The sequence below is a fragment of the Rhinolophus ferrumequinum genome, chromosome 6 (assembly GCF_004115265.2).
Source record: "Rhinolophus ferrumequinum isolate MPI-CBG mRhiFer1 chromosome 6, mRhiFer1_v1.p, whole genome shotgun sequence".
Lineage (NCBI taxonomy): Eukaryota > Metazoa > Chordata > Mammalia > Chiroptera > Rhinolophidae > Rhinolophus > Rhinolophus ferrumequinum.
The window spans coordinates 66,602,392-66,628,047 of record NC_046289.1 but is presented as its reverse complement, the minus strand read 5'-3'; the positions used below and the strand labels follow the sequence as shown (position 1 = coordinate 66,628,047).

The 25,656-nt window shown below is 38.8% G+C and overlaps 1 pseudogene; it reads right to left on the bottom strand.

Moving 5' to 3' along the window:
* Nucleotides 1-17,118: 17,118 nt before the first annotated feature.
* LOC117024013 (60S ribosomal protein L15-like) lies at nt 17,119-17,748 on the bottom strand (annotated as a pseudogene).
* Nucleotides 17,749-25,656: the final 7,908 nt, after the last annotated feature.

The window sequence follows — 25,656 nt, the reverse complement described above, 5'->3', positions numbered from 1 at the left end:
TTGAGGCACAGTCGAGAGTGCTGGGATGTTCACCCACCTGTGAAGGGGGAAATCCCAGCCATGGTTGCATTCATAGAATTAGGCACCATGGAAACTGTCAAATCATAGACTCATAGAATTGGCAGGGAATTTAGACATTGCTCAGTCAAGCCCAGTGTGGTACTTCCCCCAAGATCACACAACTAGTTAGTAACAGAACTAGGATAAGAACCTGGGCTTGAGTCCTTTTTCAGTGGTACTTCTAGTACATCAGCATTTCCCAATTCTTTACAGTCGGACACTTACATAACGGATTTTTTTTTTGGCAATTGTTATTTAAAACCAAAATCAACTTTACCCTCCTGTCTTCCAAGGTAAAGGCATAATCTGGGGAAATAAACCTCCATATTTCTCTCCCTGCTCCTACAGAAACTACCAGAGAAGGCAAGAGAAGAAAGGGTGACACTTGAAACACATGATCCTTTTTTTAGCAGAGCACATTAATAAATCTTCAGTTATGCAAAGTGTGAATCATGGGGGAGTAGTAAGTGCTAGAGCTGAAATGCTCTTTATAACAATGATATACAAGGAATTTTTGTCACATCTGGGAGGACAAGAAGTAGGAGAGAAAGCTGAGCAACAATGATGAGACACTGAAATCCAAGTTGGTAGAAATGAACACAGGACTTTCAGAAGACTGGGAAAGCTAATATTCAGTTTTCTTTTCTAAGTGGTGCTGCAAACTTATGTTCCCACATGCTTGCTTCAATCGCCAGTAAAATCTACCACACATAGTTGTAGATATTTGCCTCTACAAGTTGCCTTTTGTTGACTCTTACAAGTGAATTTTGGGAGAAAAGGATTATGTCTCAAGTTTGAGTCAATACCAGACGAGAGATAAACAGCCTTAAAGTTATAGAACAAAGAAGTAAATAGGAGAAAAGATTTGCAGAAATCCTCGGCGGGGGGGTCGGGGGAGAACAGTAGACAGAAAGTGCAGGATGGTAGGAAAGGCAATCTTAGCTAGTATCAAAGAGTGGGTGGCTCCTGGTGACATCTAAATTATAGAAGAATCTTCTACATCATTCTCATCTCTCATCTTAGTTCTCTCCAAAGAATCAGACCAATATCAAGGAGCTTTTCTCCTATATTTTCTAAGAGTTTTATGGTTGCAGATCTTACATTAAATATTTTGAGTTAATCCATTTTGAGTTGAGTTTTGTGTATGGTGTAAGATAAAGGTCCAATTTCATTCTTTTGCATATGGATATCTAGTTTTCCCAAAACCATTTATAGAAGAGACTATTTTTTTCCCACTGTGCATTCTTGAGGCCTTTGTCAAAAATTAGTTTACCACATATGCATGGGTTTAATTCTGGGCTCATTTTGTTCCATTGATCTATGTGTCTCTTTTTATGCCAACAGCATACTGTTTTGATTATTACAGCTTTATAACACAGCTTGAAATTAGGAAGTGTGATGCCTCCAGTTTTGTTCCTCTTGCTCAAGATTGTGTGAATCATTTGGTGATTTAAGTCGTTCCCTACAAATTTTAGGATTTTTCTCTATTTCTGTGACAACACACCATTGTAATTTTGACAGAGATTGCACTGAATTTGTAGGTTATTTTGGATATTAATTCTTCCAATCCATAATCATGGGATATAGCTCCATTTATTTGTGTCTTCTTCATTTCTTTTATCGTGTTTTCCAGTTTTCAGTGTACAGATCTTTCACCACCTCGGTTAAATTATTTGCTCTTTAGTTGTTGAGTTTTAGGACTTCTGTACGTATTGTGGATATTAATCTTTTATCATGTATATAACTTGCAAATATGCAAATATTTTTTCCATTTTGTTGGTTGCCTTTTACTCTGTTAATAGTATCTTCAATGCAGGCATGTTTTTTTAATTTTCACAAAGTCCAGTGTGTCTTTTGTTGCCATGCCTTTTGTATTATATTCAAGAAACCATTGCCAAATTAAGTGAAGGTTTTTTTGTTTTGTTTTGTTTTGTTCTGTTTTTTTAATTAAAGTTTATTGGAGTGACAATTGTTAGTAAAGTTACATAGATTTCAGGTGTACAATTCTGTATCACATCATCTATAAATCCCATTGTGTGTTCACCACCCAGAGTCAGTTCTCCTTCCATCACCATATATTTGATCCCCTTTACCCTCATCTACCTCCCCTCTCCCCCCTTACCCTCTGGTAACCACTAAACTATTGTCTGTGTCTATGAGTTTTTGTTTCTCATTTGTTTGTCTTGTTCTTTTGTTGTTTTTGATTTATATACCACATATCAGTGAAATCATATGGTTCTCTGCTTTTTCTGTCTGACTTATTTCTCTTAGCATTATAATCTCAAGATCCATCCATGTTGTCACAAATGTCTGACTTATTTCTCTTAGCATTATAATCTCAAGATCCATCCATGTTGTCACAAATGTTGTCACCTATTTCATCTTTTCTAACCACCTAATAGTATTCCATTGTGTATATATACCACAACTTCTTTATCCATTCATCTATCAAAGGACATTTTGGTTGTTTCCATGTCTTGGCCACTGTAAATAAAGCTGCAATGAACATTGGAGCACACGTGTGTTTATGGATAAATGTCTTCAGATTTTTCTCCGTAGATACCCAGGAGAGGGATTGCTGGGTCATATGGTAATTCTATTCGTAATTTTTTGAGGAACCTCCGCACTGCCTTCCATAGCGGCTGCACCAGTCTGCATTCCCACCAACAGGGTATGAGGATTCCTTTTTCTCCACAGTCTCGCTAACACTTGTTACTATTTATCTTGTTGATGGTACCCATTCTAACTGGGGTGAGGTGATATCTCATTGTGGTTTTTATTTGCATTTCTCTGATGATTAGTGATGCTGAGCATTTTTTCATATGTCTATTTACCATTTGTATGTCCTCTTTGGAGAAATGTCTCTTCAGGTCCTCTGCCCATTTTTCAATTGGGTTGTTTGTTTTTTTGTTGTTGAGTTGCATGAGTTCCTTGTATGTTTTGGATATTAGCCCCTTATCGGAGGCACTGCTTGTAAAAATCTTCTCCCATTCAGTTGGTTGCCTCTTTATTTTGTCAATGATTTCTTTTGCTGTGCAGAAGCTTTTAAGTTTCATATAGTCCCATTCGTTTATTTTAGCTTTACTTCCCTTGCCTTTGGAGTCAAATTCATAAAACGCTCTTTGAACTCAAGGTCCATAAGTTTAGTACCTATGTTTTCTTCCATGCAGTTTATTGTTTCAGGTCTTATGCTTAAGTCTTTGATCCATTTTGAATTAATTTTGGTACATGGTGACAGCAGTCCAGTTTCATTCTTTTGCACGTGGCTTTCCAATTCTGCCAGCACCATTTATTGAAGAGGCTGTCTTTTCTCCATTGTATGTTTTTTGCTTCTTTGTCAAAAATTATCTGTCCATATTTATGTGGTTTTATTTCTGAGTTCTCAGTTCTATTCCATTGGTCTACGTGTCTGTTTTTCTGCCAATACCATACTGTTTTGATTATTGTTGCCCTGTAGTACAAGCTAAAGTCAGGGAGTTTGATACCTCCAGCATTGTTCATTTTTCTTAAGATTGCTTTGGCTATTCACGGTCTTTTGAGGTTCCAAACAAATCTGATGATTTTTTGTTCTATTTCTTTTAAAAATGCCATTGGGATTTTGATGGGGATTGCATTAAATCTGTATGTTGCTTGGAGTAATGTGGCCATTTTACCTATGTTGATTCTTCCAATCCATGAGCACGGAATGTGTTCCCATTTCTTTGTGTCTTCTTCAATTTCTTTTAAAAATGTCTTGTCGTTTTCAGCATATAGGTCTTTCACATTGTTGGTTAAGTTTATTCCTAGGTATTTTATTCTTTTTGCTGCAATTGCAAAAGGAATTGTTTTTTTATTATTATTATTTCTTTTTCTGAGATTTCATTGTTACTATATAGGAATGCAATGGACTTTTGTACGTTGATTTTGTAGCCGGCAACTTCACTGTATTCGTTGATTGTTTCTAATAGCTTTTTGGTGGAGGGTTTTCTATATATAGCATCATGTCATCTGCAAAGAGTGACAATTTAACTTCTTCATTCCCAATTTGGATGCCTTTTGTTTCTTTCTCTTGCCTGATTGCTCTGGCAAGGACTTCCAACACTATGTTGAAAAGCAGAGGTGATAGGGGACAGCCCTGTCGTGTTCCTGAACATAGAACAAAGGGCTTCAGTTTTTCACTGTTAATTATGAGATTAGCTGAGGGTTTGTCATATATGGCCTTTATTATGTTAAGGTATTTTCCTTCTATACCTATTTTATTAAGTGTTTTAATCATAAATGGATGTTGTATCTTGTCAAATGCTTTTTCTGCATCAATTGATATAATCATATGGTATTTATCCTTTATTTTGTTTACGTGATGTATCACATTGATGTATATGCATATGTTGAACCGTACTTGTGCCCCTGGGATGAACCCCACTTGGTCGTGATGAATAATCTTTTTAATGCATTGTTGTATTCAATTTGCTAGAATTTTGTTTAGGGTTTTTGCATCTGTATTCACCAGAGATATTGGTCTGTAGTTCTCTTTTTCTGTGTTGTCCTTACCAGGTTTTGGTATCAGGATAATGTTGGCCTCATAAAATGAGTTAGGTAGTACTGTCTCGTCTTCAATTTTTTGGAAGAGTTTGAGCAGGATTGGTATTAGATCCTACTCTTTGAAGGCTTGGTAGAATTCACTAGTGAAACGATCTGGTCCCGGACTTTTGCTTTGGGAAGGTTTTGGATGACTGATTCAATTTTGTTACCGGTGATTGGTCTGTTTAGATTTTCGAATTCTTCATGGTTCAGCCTGGGAAAGCTATATGTTTCTAAGAACTTGTCCATTTCTTCTAGGTTATTGAATTTGGTGGTATATAGTCCTTCATAGTATTCTTGGATGATCCTTTGTATTTCTGTGGCATCCGTGATAACTTTCTCATTGTCATTTCTGATTTTGTTTATTAGTGTCTTCTCTCTTTTTATCTTAGTGAGTCTAGCCAAGGGTTTGTCAATTTTGTTAATCTTTTCAAAGAACCAGCTCTTTGTCACATTAATTTTTTCTATTGTCTTTTTGTTCTCTATTTCATTTAGTTCTGCTCTGATTTTTATTATTTCCTTTCTTCGGCTGACCTTGGGTATCATTTGTTCTTCTTTTTCTAGTTCTTTAAGGTGTAATGTGAGGTTATTTATTTGGGATTTTGTTTCTTGAGAGAGGCCTGTAATGATACAAATTTCCCTCTTAAAACTGCTTTCGCTGCATCCCCAAAATTTTGGTAGGACGTATTTTCATTCTCATTTGTTTCGATGTATCTTTTGATCTCTCCTCTAATTTCTTCTTTGACCCGGTCATTCTTTAAAAGTATGTTGTTTAATTTCCATGTATTTGTGGTTTTTCCTGCTTTCTTTTTGCAGTTGATATCCAATTTCAAAGCCTTGTGATCAGAGAATATGTTTGGTATGATTTCAATCTTCTTAAATTTGCTGAGGTTAGTTTTATGTCCCAATATATGGTCTATCCTTGAGAATGTTCCATGTACACTAGAAAACAATGTATAGTCTGATGTTTCAGGATGAAGTGCTCTATAAATGTCAATTATGTCCATTTCATCTAATGTGTCATTTAGGGGTGCTATTTCATTATTTATTTTCTGTTTGGATGATCTATCCATAGCTGTCAATGATGTATTTAGGTCCCCTAGTATAATTGTGTTTTGGTCAATTTCTCCCTTTCGTTCTGTTAGTAGTTGCTTGGTATATTTCGGTGCTCCCTGATTGGGGGCATAAATATTGATGACTGTTATGTCTTCTTGTTGTATAGTCCCCTTTACCATTATGAAATGTCCATCTTTGTCTCTTGTTACCCTTTTCACCCTGAAGTCTGTTTCATCTGATATTAGTACGATCACACCTGATTTTCTCTGGATACCATTTGCTTGGAGTGTCAATTTCCACCCTTTCACTTTGAGTCTATGCTTGTCCTTGTAGCTGAGATGTGTCTCTTGGAGACAGCATATGGTTGGCTTTAGTTTTTTGATCCAATCTGCTACTCTGTGCCTTTTTATTGGTGAGTTCAGTCCATTTACATTTAGGGTGATTATTGATATGTGAGGATTTCCTATCATTCTATCTTTAGTTTTCTGGTAAGACTGTGTCTCCATTGTTTCTTTGCCTTTTTGTTGTTGTCTATTATTTCTGTGTGGTGGTATTCTATGATTTTTCCCTCTGTTTCTTCTTTTATTACAGTATATATTTCAGTTCTGGATTTTTTTTGAGTGGTTACCATTAAGTTTATGTAAAAGAATGTTTGATATTTAGAGTATTCTATTTTCTTCATGGTTACTTTCTCCATTCCCATATTCTGGTTCAGGCTTTTACTCTCCCCCTTTTTATGGTTTGGTTGTCACAAATTGTCCCTGTTGATGTTGGTTGAATAGCCTCCTTCAGTATTTCTTGTAGTGCAGGTCGTGTATTAGAAAATTCCCTCAGCTTCTGTATGTCTGGAAAGGTCTATTATTCGTCCTTCATAGCTAAAGGATATCTTTGCTGGGTATGTTATTCTTGGCTCATACTTTCTCTCTTTCAACAGTTTGAATATTTGCTTCCACTCCCTCCTGGTGTGTAGAGTTTCTGCTGAAAAATCTGATGATAATCTAACGGGCTTTCCTTTGTAGGTTACCGTCTTCTTTTCCCTGGCTGCCTTGAGGATTCTTTCTTTGTCATTGATTTTTGACAGCTTCAATACAATGTGCCTTGGAGAAGGCCTGATGGGGTTGAGGGTAATTAGGTGTTTTATTTGCTTCTTGGATTCCAGGATCTGGTTCTTTCCACAAGTTTGGGAAGTTCTCATCGACAATTTGTTTGAATATATTCTCTGTTCCCTTCTCTCTTTCTTCTCCTTCTGGTATGCCCATTATTCTTATATTACTCTTTCTGATGGAGTCAGAAAGTTCTTGTAGAGTTCTTTCATTTCTTTTAAGTCTCAAGTCTCTTTCTTCTTCCATCCGTGTCATTTCCAGGTTTCTATCTTCGATGTCACTGATTCTTTCCTCCATCTGGTCAACTCTACTACGTAAGCTAGCTATTTCATTCTCAATTTCTTCTACTGAGTTCTTAATCTCCAGAAATTCTATTTGGTTCTTTTTTAAAATTTCAATCTCTTTGGTAAAATGTTCATTTTGTTCTTTGATTTTGTTTCTGAGTTCATTAAACTGCCTTTCAGTGTTTTCTTGCATCTTGTTGAGTTTTTTCAGAACTGCAATCTTGAATTCTCTGTCACTTAAGTCACATATTTCCATATCTTTAAGTTCATTTTCTGGAGACTTTTCACTTTCTGAGCTGTCTTGTTGCCTTGGTTATTCATGGCAATTAATTATTTATTATTTCTCTTCCTAGACATCTACAGGAGTGGGTTCTGCAACAGGTTGATAGGAACAGGTATTTCTTCTGTTTTTCAGTACGTTTTTGTAGAATGTTTTATTTTCTCTCCGACTACAGCCATTTTTTTCTCTTTCACACTGTAGTGTTATGTTTTCTCTGCACTATTCTAGCTTCTCACAAAATGGGGGGATTTCCCTGGAAGGCGGGTTTCTCCTATGTTAACAGTTCGCCTGGGTCATAGGGCACCACATCCCTGTGGGGATGCGGAGAGCTTTTGAAGTTCCAAAGCTCTTCCTGCACCAGATTCAGAGCCCATATGTTTCAGCAGTTCTGTTTACTCCTTCAGGAATCTGCCCAGATAGGTGGGGACATGGCCGGGGTGAGTTGTGAGAGGTGGCCCAGAGCAATGGCGGCAACCACTACCACAGCCAGTCCTGCTTCCACAGCTCCTTCCCATTTGCCGGAACTAATTGGGCTGTGAATCTGTGTCTGTGAACCACAGTTCTCAGAACTGCAAATATTCTGTTCTTTTGATCTGACACTGCTACTGTTCTGCTTCTAGCACTGGACAGGTGGCGGCGGGGCGAGTCTGGGAAGGTAAGGAGGGGGCGGCTAGTCTCAGTGCCTAAGGCTTCCAATCTCTGCTCAACAGTGAGGGCTTAAACCACCGTTTTCAGCCTTCTTCCCTCAGTCTTTGCTCCGAGGTCTCTTCCATGAGCGTTGGGTTCAGCCGTGTTATATGCTGTCCCCTCAGCCCTGTGGGCCATAAATGGAGCCTTAGCAGTCCGAATTCTTCCCTCTCCCGCAGCTGCGGTAGTTCCAGGATGCAGCGAGCTCGGAGCACTGAGCTAGGTCTACATACTGTGCTTGTGCATCGCCGGCTCCGCACTTCTCCCTTCCCTCCTCTCCTGATCGTGCAATTTGCCCACTTTTAGGTGAATTCAGTAGTGAGACTCTTTGGCTTGACTGTCTACTGTGCAGAGAGTCCTTTTTGGAGTTATAGTTTTCAATTTGTTGTAAATTCCAGGGGAGAGTTCCAGAGGCTCACCTCATACCGCCATTTTGATGACGTCTCTGTGAAGGTTTTATGCTAGGTTTTCTAAGACTTTCATAGTTTCAACTTTTATGTTTAGGTCTTTAATTGATTTTAGTTAATTTTTGTATACGATGATAGGTTAAGGGTCCAACTTCATTCTTCTGCTTGTGGGTATCCAGTTTTCCCAGCACTATTAACTGAAAAACTGAACTTTCCCCATTGAATGGTCTTGGCATCCTTGTTGAAAATCATTTGAGTATATATGTAAGGGTTTATTTCTGCACTCTCTATTCTGACTCATTTGTTTAATGCATGCCTTTATCTCAGTACCACACTGTTTTGATAGTATACCATATAGCTTTGTAGTAAGCTTTGACATCAGGAAGAGTTAGTCCTTCAACTATGTTCTTCTTTTGCAAGATTATTTTGGCTATCCACTGTTCTTTGAGATTCCATATAATTTTAGGATGGGATTTTGTATTTCTGCAAAACAAAAAATAAAAAGGCATTGGGATTTTGGTAGGGATTGCATTGAAGTCATAGATCACTTTGGATAATATTGGCATCTTAACAATATTGTTTCAATTCATGAACATGAGATGTTTTTCTATTTATTTTTGTCTTCCTCAATTTCAGCAATTTTTTGTAATTTTTATTATAAAAGTCTTTCACCTCCTTGGTTGATTCCTAAGAATTTTTATTATTTTTGAAGCTATTGTAAATGGAAATGTTTTCCTGATTTTTTTTCAAATTGTTCATTGTTAGTGTTTAGAAATGCAACTGATTTGTGCATGTTGATTTTGTATCTTGATTTTTGCTAAATTTGTCCTAACAGGTTTTTTTGTAGAATATTTAGGGTTTTCTATATTTAAGATTATATAATCTGTGAATGAGATAATTTTACTTCTTTCTTTCCTTTTTGGATGACTTTCATTACTTTTCCTTGCCTAATTGTTCCAGCTAAAATTTCCAGTACTACATTAAATGGAAGTGGTGAATCCTTCCCTTGCTCCTGATTTTGGAGGAAAGCCTTCTAGTCTTTTACCACTGAGTATGATGTTCACTGTAGATTTTTCATATATGACTTTTAATTATGTTGAGGTAGTTTCCTTCTATTCCTAGTTTGTTGAGTGTTTTTATCATGAAAGAAAGTTGAATTTTGTCAAATGTTTTTCCTATATCAACTGAGATGATGATGTGGTTTAATCATTCTGTTAATGTGATATGGTATACTGATCAATTTTCATCTGTTGAAACATGTTTCCATTCCCAAAATAAATCCCACTTGGTCATGGTGCATAAGTCTTTTCATGTGCTGCTGAAATTGATTTGCCAATATTTTGTTGAGAATTTTTGCATTAATGTTTATAAGAGAAATTTGTCTGTAGTTTTCTTGTAGTGTCTTTGTCTGGCTTTGATGTCAGGGAAATGCTGGTCTCATAGAATGAGTTAAGAAGTGTTCCCTCCTCTGCAATTTTTTTGGAAAAGTTTGAGAGTAATTAGTGTTAATTCTTTAAATGTTTGTTAAAATTCACCATTGAAGCCATCAGGTTCAGGGCTTTTCTTTGTTGGGAGATTTTTGATTACTGATTCAGTCTCCTTACTTGTTATAGACATATTTTATAGAATAGGTTTTCAATTTTTTTCATGATCCAGTCTTGGCAGATTTTATATTCTTAGGATTTGTCCGTTTCATGTAGGTTATCTAATTTGTTGGAGTACAAATGTTCATAGTACTCTCTTATAATACTTTGTTATTTACGTAGCATTGGTAGTAATAAACCCACTTTTATTTACTTACTTGATTCTTTTTTTTCAGTCATTTAGCTAGAAATTTGTCACTTTTGTGGATCTTTGTTGAACTTTTGACTTAATTGATTTTCTCTTTTTCTGTTCCTATTTACCTCTGTTTTAATCATAACAATGCTAAATCTGCACTTCACATATCAGCTGGCTCACCCAGCTTCCTGTCACACCTAAGTTTGATAAATGGCCTTTTACAGAGGACAGCTCCCCAATGTGTCCCTAGAAACTCCCTCCAGATTGGCATCAGCCCATATTCAACCACAAGAAGCTCTTTTAATCTAAAACTCCACACATATTAATGTCTGCAGCTATAGGAGCAAGGGGGGCTGTGGGAAAGAGTAAAGGGGATGTGTAAAGGCAACAGTGAGGGGTGGGTGGCAAGGAACTGTTTTATAAATTGTCCTATCACTTTAGTAGCTCTTCAAACAGAGAAAAATGTTCATATCCTGATTTGTTTTTGACTCCCCCATATTTCTACAATCACAATTTCCTCTTTTAAGTGCTGATAAAACTTTATCCTTTTGGGGTTAGGAGACTACGCAAAGAAAAGAATAAGAATGGAAGAATGGACTTAGGTGTTAAATGGCACTAGATTTTTATAAGCAATAGCTCTCCCTACCTCCATCTAGAGCCCACTCCCAACACACATATAATTTGGAAATGAGGAACCAACCCCTCAAAGAAAAGCAGGACTTGCTCCTCTCCAAGGATCTTCATGCCAGTAACATAGAAAAGCCCACTAAGGAGGGGAAATCCAATTTTCTATCTTTGCCAGCCACACCCTCACCATGCTATTAGGACTGAAAGCCATAGTCAATAGAGGTTTTTCTACATCGTTCTCTTCTTTTTTTTCATTCTTCCAAAAGAGTCAGGACAAAAAACGAAATCAACAACAACAACAACAACAACAACAAAAAGAAAAACATGTAGTATTTGGTAAAATTCTTTTGCACCCTAAAACAAGATTTTTATCTCTCTTCCTTTTCTCGGATTCAGCCTGCATTCCTTGGGCAATAATGGTCAGAAAGTTGCCACAATAACAGCTCGTGGCATTTTTCACAGAGTCCAAATCAGCTGATCCCAAACAAGGTGTCTGATTTCCACTCAGCCTGCCACAAAGCTGCTCTATGAATTGTCCACTGTCATCTTCCAGCATGCAATTCAGTCATTTTGTAGGAGCCAAAGATCCTTGAGAGCTGAGTACAAAAATATACATATTTTTAGCACTATGCTGCTCTGTGATAACTCAGAAAAGATATAAGAAACACCAAAATCTCGTTTCCACGGGCACTTTGCTGGCCTGTTAATACAAACTGAAGAAAAGTCCGTATCCACTTTATCCACATGGTGGTGCTAGCCTCAAAAAAATTGCCCAAAAAAGAAACGAAAACAGTTTCGCTTTCCTCTCACTGATGATAAACCATCGATGGTCGAGACATCATCCGTCTAAGGGCACCACACATTATTTCTTCAAATAAGCATGTAAGAATTCATGCTCATATTAATCTTCATATTAATCTTCATCCCCACACTATTTCCCAGTGGGAATTAAAAAACCAACTCACCATTATTCCCAACTCACTGATTCAATTTTGACCAATCTTGGGGCAGAAGAGTGACTCATGCAGGGCTGTTGGATGTGTGCAGTCCTGGCACAGAACCTTATTATTCCTGAGAGGGAGCTGGTCAACTAACCATCTAAAGCTCTTCAGTGGGTTCTTATAAGTGCTGCTGGCAGTCAAAGAAGATGGCAACAGCAGGCATTTCACTGGTGTCACTGAATAAAAGAAGGCGGGTTCCATGTGGGTGCCTTCCAAACCAATCGGCAGAAAAAACTAGAAAGTCTGTTTTGAGCTTCTCAACCGAAAAATATGCTCTCCACCTATCATATGAACAACACTCACCAGCTGCCTCTTCTTTTTATGGAATCTAAATCTTTCATTTAAATATTTTCAAAAGCTCAGAGGAATCTCATTAAATATGTACTAGATAGTACTTAGACAATGTAGAAGATGCCAAATGGAGCCAATTACCAGGTGTAGAAACAAATGATTGTTTAAAACATGCTAACTGTCAACACCAAAAGCACTCTCAACTTTTGAAAGTGAGACCTGACCAAACTTCATTACTAGTCCTCTATAAACCAGCCCTTTCCTGATGCAGATACCAATGACAATGCCAACCACGAGCACAATGGTATAGGTCCAAAGTGTTTTCAAACCTGGCCCCAGACAATGGCAGCTTGTTGACACCTGTGATTTGGCAGGCAGCACAAGGTGTCACTTGCCAATATATTCACATATCCTCCTCTGGCCTGCCATAGACTTTTGACCCTTCTACATGTTTAAAATACCCAACTTTTAGAAAAGAGTTGCTAAGAATATTATCTCTATTATCTTCACTCATAAAATATACATTTTAACAGAGAAGGAAGAAAAGACCCAAGGAAAAATTCCCATTAGAATAAATGAATTCATTAGATTGACTAATCCTTGGAATAGCAAGGAGCTGGATCTGGAGAAGATGGCATATGGGACAACTAAGTGTCAACAAAGACCAAAGAGTTCAGCACTCATAAGCTCTGAAGCCAAGGAATGACTTGGGGTACAAGCAAGAATGAGTCTGCAAGAATTTTCCCATTTATCACAGATTAGACATAGCAAAATGATAGCTCACAAGCTCAGACAAACTCACCTCTGCATTTTGTTCAGTTCACACAGTGGTTTTCGGGGTTTTTTTTTTAATTTGCATTTGTTGCAAATATTTTAAATTCTGGAGGTACCATCTGAAAATCTAGATTTTGGACTTCTCTTTAAAAAATGAAGTCTTGTCCTCACTGGACAGAATTCTCATGTGACAATAATTACTCAAAGCTGAGAAATGACAGCGAAGTCAACAGAGCATGTAGCCATTTGTTCACCGCAGTTCCTATGACCCCTAACATGTCATACCTGAACTGCCATCAGTGGACTGCCACCACTCCCCTTTAAGTCCTAATCAATCTTGATTCCTGGGGACCACATAGAGATAGAATCCTTAAAGGGAAGATGATAATGCCAACAGAGTGGGGAGGTATCAAAAGACAGACACCTTGCTGAAAAGGACGTGGTCGTATCTGACAGAACTCAAGAAAACACCTCGAGAAAAATTAATATAGCACAGCTCATACTGGACTAAGTAGAAAACACAAGGGGTTCCAGGGACTCAGAGCAGTGTAAAGAGGAGAGAAAACTGGAAAACCATATGATGTGATGAGAAAGTTTTCCTGAATCTCAGCCTTTGATTTACGAGGAGACAAACCACAAGACTTACTAACAAGTCATGTGAACTTCAGAAATAGTCCAAGGCTCCCTGTGTGGCAAGGATGCAGCCTATGTGTTCACTTTTCCACAACTCATGGATGAGGAGGGATGGAACTGAGCTGCAATAAAGGAGGTGTGGTTTAGGTTGAACATCAGGAACAAAGCACGTTCTAGAATTATATACATTAAACTCTGAGATAATTGCACAAAATTATCAATTATTTGTGCTTAAGCAATTTGTGCCTGAGTCTTAATTTATAAAGGTGATTGAGTGATGGCATGAAGAAGTCAGTGCCACTGACAGAAAAATGTATTGTTATTCACAGGTTCCCCAGATATGAGAGGCATGGCACACCATGCAGGGCCACCTAGAAAAGCACAACAGCTGATCAGGAGATAGAAGCAGGAGAGGAGAGAAAACATGGTCTAGAGCCTTTATTGTGTTTTTCATGGAAGAGGCAAAGCAGAGAATGGAAACTAGCTTCGGATTGCCTAGTTTGAATAATGCTGGCAACCTCTGGGCTATAACAGGTGATCTCTAGTTGTCTGGTACCTTGCCCTGGATGATTAGGGCAGGACAAATATTGGTTTGGTGTCTGAGAGTTAAATAACGCAGGTGATTGGAGGTATGGATTTGGAATTCATTGGAGAGTCTGTAATATGATTTTCTTTAGTTATTACAACATTATTGACTATACTCCTTATGTTATACTTTACATCCTCATGACTATTTTCTAACTACCAATTAGTACTTCTTAATCCCTTCCCTTTTTCACCACTCCCCACCCCCAAACCTCCTCCAGCTGGCAACAATTAAAATGTTCTCTGTATCTATGAGTTTGTGTTTGTTGTTTGTTTTTTTCTTTAGATTTCACATATAAGTGAAATCATATGGCATTTGTCTTTCTCTGTCTGACTTAATCTACTCAGCACAATACCCTTTAGGTCCGTCCATGTTGTTGCAGATAGCTAAATTTCATTCTTTTTTTATGGTTATATTCACTGTAAATATGTACCACCTCTTCTTTATCCATTCATCCATTCATGGGCACCCATGTTGCCTCCATATCTTGGCCACTGTAAACAATGCTGTAATGAACATATGGATGCACATGTTTCTTTGAAATAGTAGTTTGGTTTCTTCAGATAGATACTTGAAGTGGGATTACTGGGTCCTTTATTGTCTCTTATTATAACCTTTGTTTTAAAGCCTACTTTGTCTGATGTAGGTATTGCTATGACAGCTTTTCATTTTTCCATTTTCATGAAATATCTTTTTCCATCCCTTTATTTTCAGTCTGTGTGTGTCTTTTGATTTGAAGTGAGTCTCTTGTAGGCAGCATATGTAAGGATTTTGTTTACTTATTCATTCAACCCTCCTGTGTCTTTTGATTGGAGCATTTAATCCATTTATATTGAAAGTAATTGTTGACAGATATGTAGTTATTGCCATTTTTATTCATATTTTTTTATCTTTTTTTTTCTCTTCTTCTTCTTCTTCTTAAAGAAGTCCCTCTAACATTTCTTGTAATACTGGTTTGGTGTTGGTTAACTTCTTTAGCTTTGTCTTGTCTGGGGAAACTATTTATCTGTCCTTTAATTCTAAATGATAGCTTTCTGGGTAATCTTGGTTGACTATTTCCTGCCAATCCCTTCTGGTCTAGAAAGTTTCTGTTAAGAAATCAGAAGACAGTTTTATGGGAGCTCCCTTGCAGGTAATGAATTGCTTTTCTCTTGATGCTTTAAGATTCTCACTATGTCTTTAAATTTTGGCATTTTAATTATGATGCATTTTGGTGTGGGTCTCTTTGGGTTGTCTTGTTTTGACTCTCCTGGCTTGTATGTCTACATCCTTCACCAGGTTAGGGAAGTTTTCTGTCATTATTTCTTCAAATATACTTCCAATTTCTTGCGCTCTCTCTGCTCTTTCTGGTACCCCAATGATGTGAATGTTGGTACATTTGATGTTGTCCCAGAGGTCTCTTAAAGTATCCTCGTTTTGGGGGGGTGGATTCTTTTTTCCTTTTTGCTGTTCTGATTGGGTGTTTCTTGCTACCTTAACTTCTAAGTCGCTGATTCAATCCTCTGCTTCATCTAATCTACTGTTGATTCCTTCTAACTTATTTCAGTTATTGTAGTCTTCATTCTGACTCATTTATGTTTTCTATCTTCATTTTTATGTTTCATATTTCTTCGTTAAGTTCTCACCGAGTTCATTTATTCTTCCTCTTAGTTTATTGAGCACGCTTATAACCAGTGTTTTGAACTCTGCATTTCGTAGATTGCTTGTCTCCATTTTGTTTCATTCTTTTTCTGGAACTTTGTTCTTTCTTTCATTTGGGACATGTTTCTTTGTCTCCCCAATTTGGCTGCCTCCTGTGTTTGTTTCTATGTATTAGGTAGGGATGCTATGTCTCCCAGTAGAGTGGCTTTATGTAGTAGGTGTGCAGTGGGCCCAGAGGTGCAGTCTCCCTGGTCACCTGAGCCAAGTACTCCAGGTGTGTCCCTTGTGTGGGTTGTATGTACCCTCCTGTTGTAGTTGAGCCTTGGTTACTGTATGCACGTCAATGGAAGGGGTTGACCCTCAAGCTGATTGGTTTTGAGGACTGGCTGTGACTACAGTGGAGGAGTTGTTCATAGGCTGACTTCATAGAGCAGGAATCACTTTAGCAGAGCTCTAGGGCCTGCCCAGTCTGTCCTTCGGGTTTGTCACCTGCAGAGGCTGCTATGTGGTTCTCTGGCTTGGTCTGAAGCCAGCTACGCTCCTGAGAAGGACCCTTCTTCAGGCCAACTCCTGCTGTAGCTTGTTCCTTGCTCAGGGACATCTGGCATGAGCCACAAAACATTCCGCAGATGACAGCCACTGTGCTGGGCTTGGAAGTGCCTGGGAGAAACCAAGGCACAAACTGAGGCTGGCTGCCGCTAGTGCTGGGCAAGAGTTATGAGACATGCTGAGGCCAAATGCTGCTTGTTTGCGGTTCGTGAACCTTGAGAGATTTTAGGAAGTTTGCAGCATGAGCCAAGATAGGCCACTTATATGGAAAAGCCACTGGAAGCAGCTTGGGTGTACCTGAAAGTTGGGTAGGGTAGGGTCTCAGGGAATCACCAGGGCAGGACAAACAGTGTTATCCAGGTTAATGGAGACTCAGATATGGCAGCACCTGTGCCTGCACACTGGGTCATGGGGGGGCTCAACAAAGAAATAACAGGTTCTGCCAACACTTTTGTCTGGGAGAAAGCTGGCCCTCCAACCTCACCCTGAAGCCAGTCAATTCAGTTCTTCCCTCTAAGTCCCTGGAAACTTTTGAGCTGCTGACCTAGTGCTGTAACTCAGAGCAAGTGAGCCCGTCAGTGAGTAAGTCCATGCACAAGCCCTTTAAGAGGAATATCTGAGCCTCTGTCTCACTCAGCCACAATCTCCTCTGGTTTTCACAGCCAGAAGTTGTGGGGACTTCTCTTCCCAGCACTGGAACCCTGGGCTGGGGATCCTGGTGTGGGGCTGGGACCCCTTGTCCAGAGGGACCTCCGCCGCCGAGATATCACTCCCAATTTTTTTTTTTACAGTCGTAAATTGTTTATTAGGTAAGAATTTTACAAACATTACTCATATTAGCGGTAACGGTGGAGCTGGAGAGTATTGCGCGTTCTCCAAGCTGCATGGCAAGAACCACCAACAGTATGATGGGACCTGTGGCCCTTTCCAAGGCCACAGCTCTTGTGGCCTGCAGCTGTCAGCCCTCACATCCCCCTGTGCTTGTGGACTGGTTTGGTGATCCACTGAGTATCAGGATTCTGTCCGATAGCTTTATGGAATGGATCAATGAGAATAACCTCAAAGAATGTGTACGTGGAATCTTCACCAACCCAGTAAGAACTCAGGATTCTCGGAGCCCCACAGTGGCATCCAGCTCACTCCTTGGCAACAGACTGAAGGCTTCGAGCAAACTTTAGCTGGTTAACACCGTGATGGACAGGCTTGCCACAGGTCGCACCCTTAGAAACCGGGCATTTGCAGCCACCATGGCACACACAAATCTGATATATGATATGACCGTGCTTGCCTGTATCCTAGCCTGTGTGCTTTATTGGGCCAGGTGGGGCTGGGGGGCCCTGTAAAGTGCAGAAAGCTGGCAGTACTGCCAGCAGCACACCTTGCTGCTACTTTCTCCTCCATAGCTCCTGAATATACTTGTAAATGCCCATCTTGGCTTACCTGATGGCTGTGGCCAGACCTCCCTCCCAATTTTTAAATGTCACATGTGGGTGTAGGATCTACCCATTCCATGTCTCTGTCCATCCTACCAGTCTTCCAGTCTTGTAAAGATAGCTTCTCTGAATGTTCTTAGTAGTAGTATTTCTGTTCAGCTGGACTTCAGGTGATTCTCAATTATGGTTGCTCTATAGTTTAGTTGTAATTTTGATGTTGTCATGAGAGGAGGCAAGCACAGTGTTTACCTACTCTGCCATCTTGAACAGATAATGTATAATATGGTTTTTGTGCACCTGTGAAAGCTGTATCATAGATGAGATATAAACAACTCTGGCCATTAGTTTGACCCTTTGATTGATTAACAGATGCCAAATAGACAAATACAGAATCTAAGAAAACAGTTACATTACTATAAGAGTTTACAAAGACTTCAGTCTAGTCCCTCCATTTTATAAATGAGGAAATGATGTATATTTAAAGAGGTAATGTCTTTTGTCCAAAATCTAATGAAGCTTGTTAGCAGTGCTGCATGGAATAGAATTCCCATGCACTACTCCCAAATTTGTGACTTCTCTGCTACACTGTTGACTTATGCCAATATTCATATTTAGTTATGCAATTCCCTTCACAATGGCTTGAGAATCTAATGCAGGGATTGTCAAACATTTTCTGTAAAGAATCAGACAGTAAATATCTTAGTCTCTATCACAACTACTCAACTCTGCCACTACAGCACTAAAGCTGCTATAGACAATATATAAGCAAATGTGTGTGTCTATGTTCCAATAAAACTTTATTTATGGACATTGAAATTTGTATCTCTTACTGATTTTCACGTCTTGAAATATTTAATAAAACATTTTTTTCAACCATTTAAAAATGTAAAACTATTCTTAACTTGCAAACCAAACAAACATAGACAGTAGGCTAATTTCTGCCTATAAGCCATAGTTACTAATCATTGGGTTAAACAATATCTGCACACTCCCTATGAAATCTCAGATGTTTGAACCAGATAACAGTTCACCACTCTAGGTTTTAGTTTCTTTCTTTTTTTTGTGTGTGCATTTTATTTTTTTATATTAGTTTCAGGTGCATGAAACAACATAATGATTAGACATTTACACCCCTCACAAAGTGATAATCCGCCCACAAGTCTACTGGCGTCATACACAGCAATTACAATACCACTGACTGGTATGGCATTGAATACCATATTCCCTCGGCTGTACTTTACTCCCGTGACCATATATACAGAGGGTGCCAAAAACATGTATATACGTTTTAAAAAAGGAAAAAACTGTATTAAAATTACACTGATGGTAAACACTTTGAGGGCCTCTTGTAATTGCAGAAGTCAAATGTGACTTGTATTCATCTTTTGTTATTGGTATATATTGAGTATTATAATTTTAATACAGTTTTCCTTTCTTAAAATGTATATATATATATGTGTGTGTGTATATATATATATACATACATATATATATTTAATTATAGTTGACATTCAATATGATTTTATATTAGTTTCAGGTGTACAGCACAGTGGTTAGGCATTTATATAATCTATGAAGTGATCCCTCTGATAAGTCCACCTGATATCTTACCCACCTGATATCTTACATAGTCTTTACAATGCTATTGATTATTAGGTCTTAGTTTCTTTACTGATAAAATTATGTAACTAGACTCTATGGTCCCTTGCAGAACTGTGACCTTGAGGTTTTGCCAAGGGTACTCAAAAACAAAAATGTGCTGTGAAAGGGAATCTGTGGACTCTCTTTCATGAAACACTATTAACAATCCAAGAACCAAAATAATTCAGAAATCATATTGTAAAGAACATTAGATAGACAGAATTTTAAAGTGAAAAAATAACAAATATTTGTGGAATGATAATTTATAAACAGGATTAAATGAATTTCTCTACTCCAAGACTGCAAAGCTAATATGCATTAGGACTATCAAAAGGAAGGGTGTTTCAAAAGCAGACTCTCAGGCAAGGACTTGGGTACAGGTAGTTTTAGTCAGAGGCAAAAACAGGAAACACAAATGAAATAGCCAAGATTGAGACAGGGAAAAGAAAAAAGCAATACAGCTTATATTAATGAACAAGTTACTGCTATGAGCAACTAGAGCTCAAATCTACTGGAAACTCTTTGAGAAACTATGTTGTAGCTTCAAAATTATTCCAGAAGGTGGGAAATTTTAGGCATTTATCAAGTCCAACCTCCCAATGGTTGAGGGTTATCTTGAGGGCATGCTCCCACACTTGGAGTTGTACCTTCAGAGAGCCCATGGAAGCTCCCAAAGTGCTGAAGAAATCCCTCAGGCAAAGAAGAGAGCTTAAGGTGGGAAGCTATGAACATGCCAGAAACGTCTACCAAGGCTATATTTAGAGAGGTGTAAAAGAGATAAGGTATGGGTGTCAACATGTTTGTTACAGAGGTAATGGGGGAGGAGAATCAACATTTCCTTACCTCCTTTCCCCTCAAAATACCTTCTTCCATGAAGCATCCCAACTAATTTGACTCCTTTATCCATGAAGCATCTGTCCTTAGAAAGATACTATTCTAAGGTAAATAGAATAGTGCCAGAGACTGAGTAATCTCAATAAAATTAGAGGATCTCTTCAGGCTTTATTTTCTAAAATCAACATGACAAAGCATACACTAAATACCAATAAGCCTCTGTCATCTCTGGCGCAGAAACTAGGCCAATACATTTCACACAGTGCCAGGCATGAGGTCAACTCCAACATGGAAAAAAAAAAAAGAAAACAGCAAAGAACAATTCACCTCCAAATGAGGTTGCCATATGAAGTGATGCAAGTCAGAGGGGAACAGAATGTTCAAAGTCCAGTTGGAACATTGACAAGGCATCACCATCTGCCATCTGAGTCCCATATCCCTAGTCCTTTAACCATCTGCACACCTGCTCGGGCATGTCACATTGGGGAATGGATGGCTATGGCATCATTAATGCAGTGGCAATAAAAACAAAAGCTCAAGATTAGCGCTAAGGCCTCCAACACCATTACTTCCTTAACTTTGGAATCTGCTTCCACGAAGAAACATATGGAAAAGAGATTCATAAGCCTAAAGTTTAAATCTGCACAGGGCTGAAGTTTCTGTGTGATCTGAATTTTTTAGACTACTGGGTCATACAGAGAAAATCAGCAAATTGTAAAAGGAATAACACAGAAAATGCTAACCAGAACCTAATCTGGAATCATTATACACATTCTCATTTTGAACACTGATAAATGCAAGAATCACCTCTTCTCTTTCTTCATTTGGATTTCATCTCTAGACCCCTTTTCCCAGGAAAGCTAAAATAAATCCACCCAAAACCAATGATGCCTCTAAGTGCTCAAAATAATGTTTTCCTAGAGAATCTTGTAGAAAAGAGTAGTTTGGCTATTCCAGCTTTTTCAATCCACCACATCAGAGACTGGTTTATGTAAATGTGGCACATCCAAAAAAGAAGAGACCTCATCCAGGATCCATTCTATAAGAAAGGTGAATGACTTGGTCTATCTTCTCTCTAGGCAACAGGATTTTGGTTCCAAATGTTAGATAATGTCCTCACAGTTCAAGTATCTATCTTTTAAAAATAACTGAAGGGTTTCTTTTAACTTAGACTGTCAACAGTACCAAAAGACACACTGTTACTAAGAACCCAACTGCTGAATACATTGCATGTGGTTTTAAAATAGAACACCCTTTTCGATTAGTTAGGTAAGTATATGAACCTATAGGGAGCTAACACAACATAGCAGTTAGCTGTACAAGCTCTGAGGTCAGATGGTTTGGGTACCATCTGGCTTCAGTGCTTAATAGATGTGTAACCCAAGTCAAGTCACTTTAACTCTCTGAGACTCAGTTTCTTTGTACATAAATGAGGAATGAACCATGTAAATGAAAAATACACATAAAGTTTTTACCATGGTATCTACAGCACAAGAGTTTTAAAATGTTAGCTATTTGTGGTAGGCTGAAAAAATAGCCTCCATAAGATATTCATGTCCAATAACCTGGAACTTGTAAATGTTATCTTACATAGAAAAAGCATTTTTGGAGATGTGATTAAGTAAGGATCTTGAGACAGGAAGAATATCAGCATTATCTCAGTGAGCCCTAATGACAACCACAGGCATCCTGTAGAGGAAGACAGAGGGAAAATCAATCTCTCTCTCTCTCTCTCTCTCTCTCTCTCTCTCTCTCTCTCTCTCTCACACACACACACACACACACACACACACACGCACGCACGCGCATGCGAAATGCTTATGTGAAGATGGAACAGAGAGAGATTTGAAGGAGCTGGCCTTCAAGATTGGAGCAACGTGGTCACAAGCCAAAGAATGCCCAGCAGCCACCAGAAGCAGGAAGAGGCAAGGAAATGAGTCTCCCCTAGAAACCTGAGGAGGGAATGAAGCCCTGCGACACTTGAGTTCAGCCCACTGATAGAGTTTGTACTTCTGTCCCCCAGAATTGTGAGAGGAATAAACTTCGCTGTTTTAAACCAACAAGTATGTGGTAATTTGATAGAGCAGCCATAGAAATGAACACATTTTCTATAGGTAATGGATTCCCTCTTGCTGCATAAAAAACGTGGGACTTAACACAAACCTTTATTATTTCACAGTTTCTCTGTGTCAGAAAAACTGAGCACAGCTAAGCTAGGCGTCTCTGCCTTAAAGGTTCTCACAAGGCTGTAACTGCAATGTGGGCTGTGGTCTCATCTTAACACCTGAATGAGGAAAAATCTACGCAGGATTCAGTTCTTCACAAGCTGCTAGACTCAGGGCCTCAGATTCTCACTGAATGTTGGTCAGAGGCTGCCCTCAGTTCCTCGTCATATGTGCTTCTCCACAGGGCAGCTCACAACGTGGCAGCTGAATTCATCAGAGTGCGCAACAGAGAGTCAAGAGACAGGGGAGAAGATGGAAGTCAACATCTTTTTAACCATCGTTTTGCTCCATTGTCTTTGTTAGAAGTCATCCACTAGGTCTAAGACCATTAATGCCCCAGGATAATTAATGCAAACAATCTTTTTATTTGATAGCTATCCTGCCTCTTCATCATCAGTGGATTGTTTCTGAATATTGAACTAATCTAACTCAGTTGATCTGCTTATTGGAGAATGCAGGATTGTTAATTAAAAAAAAAAAAAAAAACTCCCAGTCTTTCAATCTGCAAATGCTCAACTCAAACTTTAAAATAAAACAGAAATATCAACAATATTTATGTGGCTTTACATCTGTTTCCATGTATTTCTGTGTAACTCCTCCAACTCTGAAAAAAAAAAACATCTGCTATGTGATTGCTGAGGAATGACTTCTACCAGCCACTGTTGTGATGAGAGGATTTTTCTAGATTTCCCTGCCTTTGGCACAAGGACTGCAACTTCCAGCCCAGAACGTCTCTTCTCATTTTCAATGGCTATACCCTATGTCTCACTGTCACATCTGTCTCTCTCCACCTCAGAATCTGTGGCTAGCCTTCAAAACGGTCCTATTACTTCACTAACATTTTGCTCTTTGAATGTTCATACCACTCAGATCAAACATCATACAGCCTTTGAGCTGAAAATATCTTAAATCTGTCTAATCAAACTCGGTAAGAGAAAAGCTCAGTGATTTCTCTCTGATAGTCTCTTTCACTCTCAGTGCTAGTTAGAGTTAGGGTCTAGAGCCTATTGTCTCAATCCTAATGCAGTGAGTGATTGTGTGTGGGGTGTGTGTGTGGGGTGTGTGTGTGTTGCTCATTATGAACTCCTTTTAGATACACTGATTAGTTCTCAAATACACAATATGTACTCAGGAAATGTTTGTAAGCAACATCAAAATCCACGCTAGAACAAGAAAAATAGATCCAGGATTCTGAAAGGAAGTGAAGTTACTGTGTGAACTTAGCCCCACGTAGATCACATCCTTTCCTTGGCTTCATGTCCTCGTATCAGTCAAAGACTAATCAGAAGACAGAAACTCCACAGTCATTTGAACAGGGAAGATTTAATAGTAAGAGTTATTAACTATTTACAGCTATCAAGAAGAGATAAAAGAGAATCCTAAAGATTACCCTAGGTCTGCATGACAGAACCCAAGGAGGAAGGAGGCCCCTCCCCAAGGCTGGGAATCAGACCTGGTTAGAGAGCTATGAATGTAGTCTCCTGGACTGAAGAGAAGTTGCTGGGCTGCCTTAGGCCACAACTGGTCCACAGTCAGGGGCCAAGGCTGGTGGGCAGAGAACCATCACTGGCCGCCAATGGAAGCTGCCAGCAAAGGGTACTGTGGAGTTCACTGGGCAGTTGTCGGAAGGACCCACACAACTCACCTGGAAGCCACCCACAAGAATACTGCTTGGCTCAATGGGAAGCCAGTGACCTAGGAAGCTCCCTGAAGATGGTACCACTGAAACTTGCTGTACGTCACCTCCACAGGCTGTTCTGCAGCAGGATGACCAGCACCACAGGAACAAGAAGGAAAGAACAGCACATCTGAACGAGGAAGAGAAGTTCCTGCCTGCAGGGTGCCTCTTTTGCACTCTATTGACAAACTTAACATGGTGCCAAGAGACAAAGAAGAAATGTTTACAAGATCCATTTCAAGCATAATGATGAAGAATGGACTTGGAGCTCAGAGGCAATAAATCAATATTGGGCACACTTTCATCATCAGTGTAGAGGCAGGAACTCTAGTCTCAGCTCTACAAATTTACTAACACCCAGGGACATTAGACGCTGCATACCCTGCATGATGCCGTGGTATTGCTCCAATTTCCTTAATCCAATCTATGAAACATTTTGAGTTTGACAGTCTCAAAGAGCCAGTCTATTACGTTAATATGCAACAACTGAAAATAGCAAATAAAACACATTTATCGAGATTTCCTAAAGCTCACACTAATAGTATTTCTTTCTATTTCATTTTGCCAGATACCAAACTTTAAGATTAAAGACAATTTTTACCTGATTTCAATTGCTGCTTGTGATATTGTAATGATAAGGTCTGTGTCCCAGTTCCAAACACAAGAGTTTCTGAAACCCTTGGAATTTCCTGAGTGATGGGAGTAAGAGGAGTAACTTTTGTTATTCATAAAAGCCCCTGAATTGATGCTGACAAGGTTGCTCTTGGTGGGCTCCTAGACAACTTAAGTTTCCTTCTGGAGGCTCCATGGGTGAATCCATTTCTTTTCCGGCTTCTAAGGCAAGCTGTATGTCTTGGCTCGTGGCCTTTTCCTCTTATCTTCAAAGCCAGCAGTGTACCATCTTCTCTCAGACCTTTGCTCCTGTCCTGACGTCCTCTGTCTGATTTATACCTCTTGCCTCCCTTGTATAATACAAAGACACTTGTGATTACAGCGGTCCCACCAGGATAATCTCCCCACCTGAAGATCCTTAATTTAATCACATCTGCAAAGTCCTTTGCCAGGAAAGTTAATATCATATATTCACAAGTTCCAGAGATTGGATATCTCTTTGGGAGGCCATGCTTCTGCCTATCATACAATCCTTCCTAAACTTAAACCAGAATATTACCTGGTTTTTGCTTCATGTATATTTTCTTTATTTAACATGCACTTATTTTCTCATATAAAACGGTCTCTATACCTACCTACCCAGTTTTCAAAATGCCATAATGCGTCACCATGGCAGTAGAAAAAGGGGAAAACATAATTACTTCCAGGGCATTTAAAGATACTCATAGCAAAGACTTTTTTTTTAGACAATGACAATTAATTAGAGGACAGAGTGTCAAAATGGGATTAGGAAGAAACAGTGAGATACTACTACACACCTATTGGAATGCTTATTGCATATTTAGTTTTATATTTTTTTTTTTTAAGAAACTGCAAAAATATTTTCCAGAGTGACTAGGATTTTTCACATTCCTA